Below are 10994 nucleotides of genomic sequence, written 5' to 3' on the forward strand. Positions count from 1 at the left end.
CTCTATCAGAATATCACCATGTTGACAGCTAATGACAACTGGGGTAAGAAAAATGCCTCACACAGCACAGGAGCCTTCTCAGTCCCCTGTGGACACTCTGGGCAAGTAGTGAATTCATCTGGCCATATATGCCTTACAATTGGACCAGCAAATGCACATGGAGACACTCCTACATTCCTGTATGAGTACTTGATACTCTACCCAACGAATCCCATAATTGGAACACATTCAAGGCTCAACACTGGGTGAAACACAATGATGGTTCGTGAAACACACTGGCTCTGTTAAGCCTTCTTGCAGGTACTATCCTTACTCAAGAATGTATTAATGCCCTAGCTAATCATGCTGCCACAGCTTTGAATTCTACCAGACAAGCCATCTCCCTTCTCAATGGTGAGGTATCAGACAAGGAAGATGGTACTTCAAAACCGTATGGCATTAGACATGCTCACAACTATCCAGTGGGGTACTTGTGCTATTATCCATACTGAATGTTGTGTGCACATCCCTGACAACTCCCAATTCTCATAATGTGACCTGATCCCTTGTTTTTCTGAACAGAGACTTCACACATTGCAGCACTTGGAGAAGAACCTCTCACCACTTGGTGGTCCTCCCTGGGCTTGTGGGGCCATTACCTGGTAATGGGGGGTGTATAGCTTATGTATATTGCTGCTAGTGTTAGGATGTAACCTTTATTGTATTTGTGGTATCTGGATGCAATGCACGGATGCCCTTACCACCTAGGAACTCCCTTCCAAAAGGACTGATGGAAAGAATGTGAGGTGAAAGAGCTATGTCAGGGTGGAATATGGGATTAATTCGGGACATAGCCCCTCCACATACTCAGAAGATGGCTGGCTGTCTGGTCAGCAGCCATAAGGAAGGCTGTAAACAAAAGGCTCTAGTCAGTACCTGCTCCCAAGGATATTTTCTGTGGTTCCCATGGACGTCATCTGCTTCTATAATCGAGCAGCACATCTTGCTCCAATATACCTGAGAAGACGATTGCTCTGCTGTTCCCATAGACATTATCAGCTCCTGTAACCAAGCAGCACACGTGGCTGCTCCCTGAATAAGATAACCCCTCCTTCTGCTTGTGGGTATAAAACGTTGCTATTTTTAGACGGGTGTGGTTCCTTGATACTCTGACTGGACACCATCTGATACTCTGCCTCATAAGTAATAAATGATACGTCTCACTCCTTTCTTCCTCCTGGTGATTTTCTTTTTTTCAGAATATCCAAAGCCCAGGTGCAGGTTCCAGGCCTGGAGCTTCTGCGTTACAATTCCTCTTTAGTTTGTACTGAACATGCCAGCTTGTCTCAACTACATGAGAGAAAAAGATGAGAGAAAGGGCTTTGGGCTCATGTTTAGGCCAGATCTGGGATGAAGGGAGAGGAGACCATCTCCACCCATGGGACCATGTATGGCAGTTGCAGTAAGGGTTTTAGTTCTGAGACCTAGCTGCTCCAGGATTGGGGACTAGGGGGAGAAACAGACAACTCCATGTGCTGCAGGTGTCTCTGGCACCATTTCTCCAACCCTATCTTAAGCACCTTCTATTCAAAGCAAGTACAGCTTATCATTTTATTCCTTTCTTCCTCATAGTGCAGTGGGAAGAGTGGAGTCACAAGGACCCAGTTTCCAAACCCAGATGGATGGCCTTAGGTAAAGCCAATTCCATTCTCTGGGCTAGGTATCTTCATCTATAACTGGGGATACTATTAAAACCTTTCTTCACAGAATTGTTGTAAGAATCAAATGACATAAAATCAATGAGCTCTAAATCCTACTCATCCTTCATGCACATTGCCAGACAATTCCAGCTCTCACTGAGTTCTCTCTTCTGATATCTCTGAAAAATTTAGCCTGTTCTCAAAGCTAAACAGGAAACTGGCCAGTTTCCAGTTCTTGCATCCACTCCTTCCCTTCCTCCAAGCTCTCAGCAGTTCTCATGTTATGAAAACAAAATTAGCATTTCATTCATGGCTTACTGCTTGCAGACTCTGGTTCTCACTCCTGTTTTGCTTTGGGAGCAATCATCTCCGTGTAGCACTGAGCTGGGTACATAGCATGTAACAAAAATGCTCACCCTATGAGCTTGTTTGGCATTGGTAGTGTAGCCATCCTCCCATACCCTCAAAGAGCTCACAAAGTCAAGCTTGCTTTGTGATTTTTGTGGGGCCAACAGCTGGGACTATCATGTAGCTTTTTCCATAATAATAGAGTCCTTTTGCCTTTTTAATGCTGCTTCCTCTATCTGGAGCACACTCCTTTCCAACCTACTGCCTCATATAACTAATTCCCTCTCTTCATTGTAGGAGTGATTCAAATGCCAACTTCTCTAGGAACCCCCCTGGCCTCCTTTTCTGTATCTCAAGGAGTTTACTCCTTTCCTCTGGGTGCTACCATTAGCATTCTGTTCTTGCCACTCCACTTTTACAGCATGGTGTCTATTTCAAAACTCATTATAGAATACTTTATATGGATAGAAAGGTCTAAAGAATAATATAATGAACACCCAAGTGCTTATAACTTAGTTTAATAAAACATTACATATATACTCAAGGCCCTTTTTATGTTTTATCATATACTTGGATATTAAAGAACACAGTTAAGTTAATTCATGGACTGATAACAATAAAATGAATTATAAATAAACAAATACAAAAAAAACAAAGTGAATACTAGTAAATATTAGATAAACACAGGGTAGCAAAAAGCCAATCACAATGAATAGTGACATGGGGCAAATATAATGTGATCAAAGGAAATTTAATTTTGGGTGCTGAATAGCCAAAGCAATCTTGAGAAAAAAGAACAAGGCCAGAAGTATCACTCTGCCTATCTTCAAATTATAATACAAAGTATTAATAATCAAAATAGCATGCTATTAACAGAAAAACAGACACACAGACCAATGGAACAGAATTAAGAGTCTAGAAATAAATCCCTGTATATATAGAAAAATAATTTTAGACAGAGGAACCAAAAACATACAATGAACAAAAGAAAGCCTTTTCAATAAATGTGCTGAGACAATTGAAAAGCCACATGCAAAAAAATGAAAATAGAGTGCTATCACCCTACACCAAAATTAACTTAAAATGGATCAGTCCTGAATATAAGACCTGAAACAATAAAATTGCACAGAAGAAAAGATAGGTACTAAACTCACGGACCTTGGATTTGGAGAGTATTTTATGAATTTGGCTTCAGAGGCAAGGGCAGTTGAAGCAAAAATAAATGAATGGAACTATATCAAACTAAAAAAGCTTCTGCACAGAAAAAGAAACAATCAACAAATCAAAGAGTCAACCAACTGAATGGAATAAGATATTTAAAAAAAAAATTGCCTCCAATAAGCGGCTAATATAAAAAAAACATACAAAGAACTCATACAACTCAACAAAAGAACAAGAATATCAAACAATCTGATTAAAAAATGGGCAGAGGACTTGAACAAACACTTCTTTCAAGAAGACACAAATGGCCAACACACATATGAAGAGATGCTCAACTTCACTAGCTATTAGGGAAGTGCAAATCAAAACTACTATGAGATAACACCTCATACTTGTTAGAATGGCTTTATCAACAATAACAAGACAAGTAATAACAACTGTTGGGGAGGTTTTGAGGAAAAAGGAATCCTCATACACTGCTGGTGGGAATGCAATTGGTATATGTAATATAATTGATATAGCCACTATGGAAAACAATATGGAAATTCCTCAAAAAATTAAGAGTAATATTACCATATGACTCAGCAATCCTTCCGGGTATCTACCCCTAAATTTTTGAAAACATTTATCTCTAAAGATATATGCACCCCAATGTTCATAGCAGCATTATTCATGGCGGCCAGGATGTCAAAGCAACCAAAGTGTCCTACAATAGATGATTGGATAAAGATGCGGTATATATGTATACAATGGAATATTACATAGCCATAAGAAAAGATGAAATGCTGCCATTTGTGACAACATGGATGGATCTTGAGATTATCACGCTAAGTGAAATAAGTCAAACAAAAAAGGTGAGAAACACATGATTTCATTCATATGTGGGATATAAAACTGAAAGCAGCAAGTCAACAAGACAAACAGAGACTTATGGACATGAACAACAGTTTAGTAGTTACCCGAAGGAAGGTAGAGAAGGTGAACATACAGTGCAATATATATAGATGATGTATTATTGAATCGTACACTTGTAACCTATATAATTTTATTAACCAATGTCACTCCAATGCATTTAATAAAAATAAAAAAAATAAAATAATCCATGGGTCAAAGAGGAAATCATAAAAAAAAATAGACTTGAATGTAAATGAAAACATACCATATCAACATCTGTAGCAGGCAGCTAAAGCAGTGCTGAGAGAAAAATTCGTACTACTAAATGCTTATATTAGAGAAAAGTTCACAAATAAATAACCTAATTTTGTATCTCAAAGAACTAAAAAAAGAAGAACACAGTGGTCCCAAAGCTAGCAGGAGGAAAGAAGAAATAACAATAAGAACAAAAATCAATGAAATTCAATATAGGAACACAATCTAAAAATAATAAAAAAGCTGGTTTTTGAATAAATTTATAATATTGATAAAACTCAAGGAATATATATATAGGTATATATATATATACAGAAGACAGAAATCACCAATATCAGAAATGAAACAGATTGGTATATGTAATGCAATTGGTATATGTAATATAGCATGATAGATCCTATAGCCATTAAAAGATAATAGGGAATACTATGAACAACTTTAGGTTCATAAATGTGACAACTTTAAAAAAATGGACCTATTTATTGAAAACCACAAGCTAACAAATCTTGCCAAGATTAGCTAGCTAACTGTGTCTGTAATTTAAATCCCTCTAAAAAGAAATCTACAGTCCAAAATGGTTTCACCTGGAGAATATTATCAAGCATTCAAAGAATAATTAACATCAATTTTACATATTTTTTTTCAAAAGGCAAGTGAAAACAAGAATTACAAATTTATTTTCTGTGGTCAGTATTGTCCTGATACAGACATCAATGTTAGCGCGCGCACGCACACACACACACACACACACACACACACACACACACACACACACACACACACATATACGCACACGGAATTATAGACCATTCTCTCATGAACCTAGACACAAAAATTCTCAACAAATTTTTTGCACTTCAGATACAATGATTTGTTTAAAAAATACACTTCGACTAAGTGGAATTTAGCTTTTATGAGATGCTGGTTTAATATCTGAAAATCAATCAATTTGATATATCAACAGGTTAAAGAAAGGAAAATCATATATTCTATTAAATAACCCATGAAAAACAGATGACAAAATACAACACACTTCTATGATTAAAACACTTAACAAGCTAGAATTAAAAGAAAATATCTTCAATCTGATAAAGAACATATACGAAAAACCCATGGCTATCATCATATTCAATAGTGAAAGATTTGAATTTTCACCCTTAGATTAGAATCAAGACAAGAATGATGGTTCTTGTCACTTCTATTTAATATTGTGTTGGAATTATCAGCCAGAGCAATTATGCAAGAAAAATAAACAACATGCAAATTGGAAATAAAGATGAAAATTATTACTGTTCCCAGAAGTTGTGATTTTATAGAGAAAATCCTAAGATATCCACATACAAAAAACTAGTTAATAAATGAATTTAAAAGGTACATGATACAAGACAAATGCAAATAAAACACTCAGTTGTATTTCTATACACTAACAATAAAAAACACACAAAAGAAATTTCATTTACAATAGCATCCAAAAGAAAAAAAATATTTAGGAATAAATTAAATCGATGTGGTAAAAATCTTGTACATTGAAAACTAAAAATGTTGCCGAAAGAAACTAAAGAAGACTTTAATAAATGGAAAGACATCCTGTATTCATAGATTGAAAGACTTAATATTGTTTAGATGGCAATGCTCCCCAAAGTGATCTTTAGATTCAATGTAATTCCTATTAAACCCCACCCCCCCGCCGCCCATTGAATTTTTACTGAAACGTAAAGCTGATCCTAAAATTCATATGAGTTACAAGGGACTGAATAGCCAAAATAATCTTGAAAAAGTAAAATAAAGTTGGAGGATACACATTTCTTGATTTCAATACATACCACAAATAAAATAATCAAAAGTGTGGCACTGGCATAGAGACATCCATTTGAATAGAATAGCACTGAGTTAAGAAACTCATACATTTGTGGTCAATTAAGTTTTTACTGAAGTAGAGTTAACATACAATATCATCTTAGTTTTAAGTGTACAACATAGTGATGTGACATTTAAATACTTTACAAAATGGTCACCACATTAAATCTAGTAACCATCTGTAAATATATGAAGTTGTTAAAATATGATTGACTATATTCCTTATGCTTTACATTACATCTCCATGATTTATTTATTTTGTTATGGAAAGTTTATGCCTCTTAATCCTCTTCACCTATTTCTCCTTTCACTCCACACCCCACCCATCTGGCAACCATCAGTTTGTTCTATGTATTTATATCAGTTTCTGTTTTGTTTCGTTTGTTTCATTGTTTTGCTTTTTACTTCCACATATAAAATAAATCATACAGTATTTTTATTTCTCAGACTGACTTATTTTACTTAGCATAGTAGGTCCATCTATGTAGTCATAAATGGCAAATTTCTTTTTTATGATTTTTTTTATGGCTGAGCAATCCATTAATTGTGTATATATGTCATGAGTTTTTAATCTTTTTTTTGATTGATAGTCACAAGTTAGTTCCATATCTTGACTATTATAAACAATGCTGCAATAAATATAGAGGTGTATATGTATTTTCAAATTAATGTTTTCATTTTCTTCAGATAAATACTCAGAAGTGGAATTGCTGGATAATATGATAGCTCTATTTTAATTTTAGAAGAACCTCCACACCATTTTCTATAATAGCTGCACCAACTTATATTTTACCAACAGTGCACAAGGGTTCCCTTTCTCCACTTTCTTGCCAACACTTATTTGTTGTCATTCTGTTTTGTAATTTATTTATTTTACTAATTTTAATTTTAAATTACAGTTGACATTCAACATTATTTTATATTAGTTTCAGATGTACAGCATAGTGGTTAGATGTTTATATAATTTATGAAGTGATCCCCCTAATTAGTCGAGTACTTACCTGGCAATATACATAGTTATTACAGTATTATTGAGTATATTCCCTGTGCTGTACTTTACATCCCCATGACTATTTTGTAACTACTAATTCTTAATCTCTTCAAATTTTTCACCCATCCTCCCAAATGTCAACCTTCAGCTTGTTCTACGTATCCATGAGTCTGTTTCTGTTTATTTGTGTATTTTCTTCTTTAGTGAGATATAAGTGAGATTGTATAGCATTTGTCATTCTCTGTCTGACTTATTTCACTTAGAACAATATCCTCTAAATCTATCAGTGTTGTGGCAAATGGTAAGATTTCCTTCTTTTTTTTTTTATGACCGAGTAATATTCCATTGTATATATGTACCACTTCTTTATCCAAACATCTATTGATGGACACTTAGGTTGTTTCCATATCTTGGCTATTGTAAATAATGTTTCAATGAACTTAAGGATGCATATTATTTTTTGAATTAGTATGTTGCATTTATTCAGATAAATAACCGGAAGTGGGATTGTACAGTAGTTCTATTTTTTAAAAATTTATTGGGGTGGCCTTTTTGCAACAGGTTTGTCACCAGAACACAGGCATTGTGAAAACCACCACTAAATTTAAGCCCCGAATGGGAAAGGACATTTAGATTCTGGCAAGTCTACCGCAATTGGTCATCTGATCTACAAATGTGGTGGGATTGACAAAAGAAATATCAAAAAAAAAAAATGAGAAGGAGGCTGCTAAAGTGAGGAAGGGCTCTTTCAAGTATGTCTGGGTCTTGGATAAATTGAAAGTTGAAGGTGAGTGTGGTATCAGCATTGATATCTCCCTGTGGAAATTTGAGACCAGCAAGTATTATGTGACCATCATTGATGCCCTAGGACAGAGAGACTTTATCAAAAACATGATTACAGGCACATCACAGGTTGACTGTGCTGTCCTGATTGTTGTTGCTGTTGGTGTCGGTGTTAGTGAATTTGAAGCAGGTATCTCCAAGAATGGACAGACCTATGAGCATGCCCTTCTGGGTGTGAAACAACTAATTTTGGGTATTAACAAGATGGATTCTACTGAGCCACCTTATAGCCAGAAGAGATACAAGGACATTGTTAAGGAAGTCAGCACTTACATTAAGAAAATTGGCTACAACCCTGACACAGTAGTATTTGTGTCAATTTCTGGTTGGAATGGTGACAACATGCTGGAATGAAGTGCTAAGATGCCTTAGTTCAAGGGATAAAAAGTCACCCATAAAGATAGTTCACCTGCAAAGATAGTAATGCCAGAGGTACCATGCTGCTTAAAGCTCTGGATTGCATCCTGCCACCAACTCATTCAACTGACAAGCCTTTGTATCTGCTACTCCAGGAATTCTATAAAATTGGTTGTATTAATACTGTCTCTGTAGGTTGGGTGGAGGCTGGTGTTCTCACACCTGGAATGGTGGTCATCTTTGCTCCAGTGAACATTACAACTGAAGTAAAATTTGTTGAAGTATACCATGACGCTTTGAGTGAAGCTCTTCCTGGGGACAATGTAGGCTTCAATGACATGAATGTGTCTGTCAAAGATGTTCATCATGCCAATGTGGCTGGTGACAGCAAAAACAACCCACCAGTGAAAGCAGCTGGCTTCATGGCTCAGGTGATTACCCTGAACCATCCAGGACAAATCAGTGCCAGATATGCACCTGTGCTGGATTTTCACACAGCTCACATCATTTAAAATTTGCTGACCTGAGGAAGAAGATTGTCATTCTGGGGAAAAACTGGAAGATGGCCCAATGTTTTTGAAATCTGGTGATGCTGCCATTGTTGATATGTTTCTTGGTAAGTCCATGTGTGTTGAGCACTTCTCTAATTAGACTCCTCTGGGTCATTTTGCTGTTTATGACATGAGACAGAAAGTTGCTGTGGATGTCATCAAAGCAGTGGACAAGAAGGCAACTGGAGATGGCAAAATCACCAAGTCTTCTCAGAAAGCTCAGAAGGTTGAATAGATATTATCTCCAATACCTGTTACCCCAGTCTTAATCAGTGGTGGAAGAATGATCTCAGAACTGTTTGTCTCTATTGGCCATTTAAGTTTAATAGTAAAAGACTGGTTAATGATTACAATGCTTCAAAAAAAGCATTGTAAAAGCTTCAAAAGGAAAGAAGAATGTTTTGTGTACTATTAGTTTTTGTGTGTATGTGGCAGTTTCTTAAGTTATTAGTTTTAAAATCAGTACTTTTAAATGGAAACAACTTGATCAAAAGTCTGTCACAGAATACTAAGACTCCATTAAAACAAAGTTTAATAAGAAACCTGTGTGTTATTTTGGTCAACATTGTAATTTCCTACAGTATTACTTCAGTGAAAGACATAAAAGAGTTGCCCATAATCTATTTCTGATATTACATCTGCTGAAATGTTAGAATTTGATAATTCTGGGTTAACTTATTTTTTTCTGGGTAGGAACTTAGAGTTTTTCAACTTAAGGGGAGGAATCATCTGTTTACATAGTAAAAAGCTATGGGAGAGGTCGGTTGGTGCAACACTTTATAGGTCACAACAGATACACAGAGTAACTTAGTTTATGTGCAAGCTAGTTTACAAAGGCCAAATTCTGTAATAAAGTCAATGTGTTGGCAAAAATGAAATTTTGTGTAGTTGCATCAATAAGTAAATTTATTGATATGTCAAATTTTAGTTTTCCAGTTACTGGAACGTGAATTCTCACATTTAAAAATACTGAGGTAGTTTATAAAGGTCCTAAAATGAGGATTAAATAGTATTGAGCACTGTCTTGTTACAGTTAATTGTATCCAGATTCTAGGAAAAAATAAATGATACTGGAAGTTGAAAAAAATTATTGGGGTGCATTGATTAATAAAATTATATAGGTTTCAATGTACAATTCAAAAATACATTGTATGTATATTGCATTGTGTATTCACCACCCAAAGTTAAATTTAATATTTCTGTCACCATATAATTGAACCCCTTTATCCTTATCTATTTTTAATTCTTGAGGGACCTCCATATCATTTTCCATAGTGAATGCACCAATTTGCAATCTCACTAACAGTGCACAAGGGTTCCCTTTCTTCATATCCTTGCCAATACTTGCTGTTTGTTGATTTATTGATGATACCTATTCTGACACATATGAGGTGATATTTCCTTGTGGTTTTAACTTGCATTTTTCTGATGATTAGTGATGTTGAGCATCTTTTCATATGCCTATTAACCATGTGTATGTCCGCTTTGGAGAAATGCCTATTCAGGTCCTCTGTCCATTTTTAATCAAATTTTTATTTTTAGATGTTAAGTTGTATAAGGTCTTTACATATTTTGGATATTATTAACCTCTTATTGGATCTATCATTGGTGAATATCTTCTACCATTCAGCAGGTTGTCTTTTCATTTTGTTGTTATTTTTCTTCACTTTGCAAAAAAATTAGTTTAATGTAGTTCCATTTGTTTATTTTTGCTTTTGTTTTTCTTGCTCAAGAAGGCATATTAACAAAAATATTACTATGAGCAATGTCAAAGAGTTTTCTCCCTATGATTTTCTCTAGGAGTTTTATGGTTTTTGGTCTGACATTTAAGACTTTAATCCATTTTGAGTTTGTCCTTGTATATGGTGTAAGAAAGTAGTATAGAGGAGTGAAGTCAGAAGCTTGGCAGAGTAAGAGATGTTCCCAGATCTCTTCCCTTGAAATAGCAATAAGCTGAACATCAAAAACTAACAAATAACTCACCAAATAACACCCAACCTGCACACAAGCACATCTGAGTGTGTGATCTGCACGTAAGAGCTTCTAGAGGTCAGAACT

At 35.4% G+C, this 10994-nt stretch overlaps 1 pseudogene; it reads left to right on the forward strand.

Moving 5' to 3' along the window:
• Window positions 1–18: 18 nt before the first annotated feature.
• Window positions 19–9171, forward strand: LOC105307776 (annotated as a pseudogene).
• Window positions 9172–10994: the final 1823 nt, after the last annotated feature.

The sequence above is a fragment of the Pteropus vampyrus genome, unplaced genomic scaffold, assembly GCF_000151845.1.
Source record: "Pteropus vampyrus isolate Shadow unplaced genomic scaffold, Pvam_2.0 Scaffold516, whole genome shotgun sequence".
In the NCBI taxonomy this organism is placed as follows: Eukaryota; Metazoa; Chordata; class Mammalia; order Chiroptera; family Pteropodidae; genus Pteropus; species Pteropus vampyrus.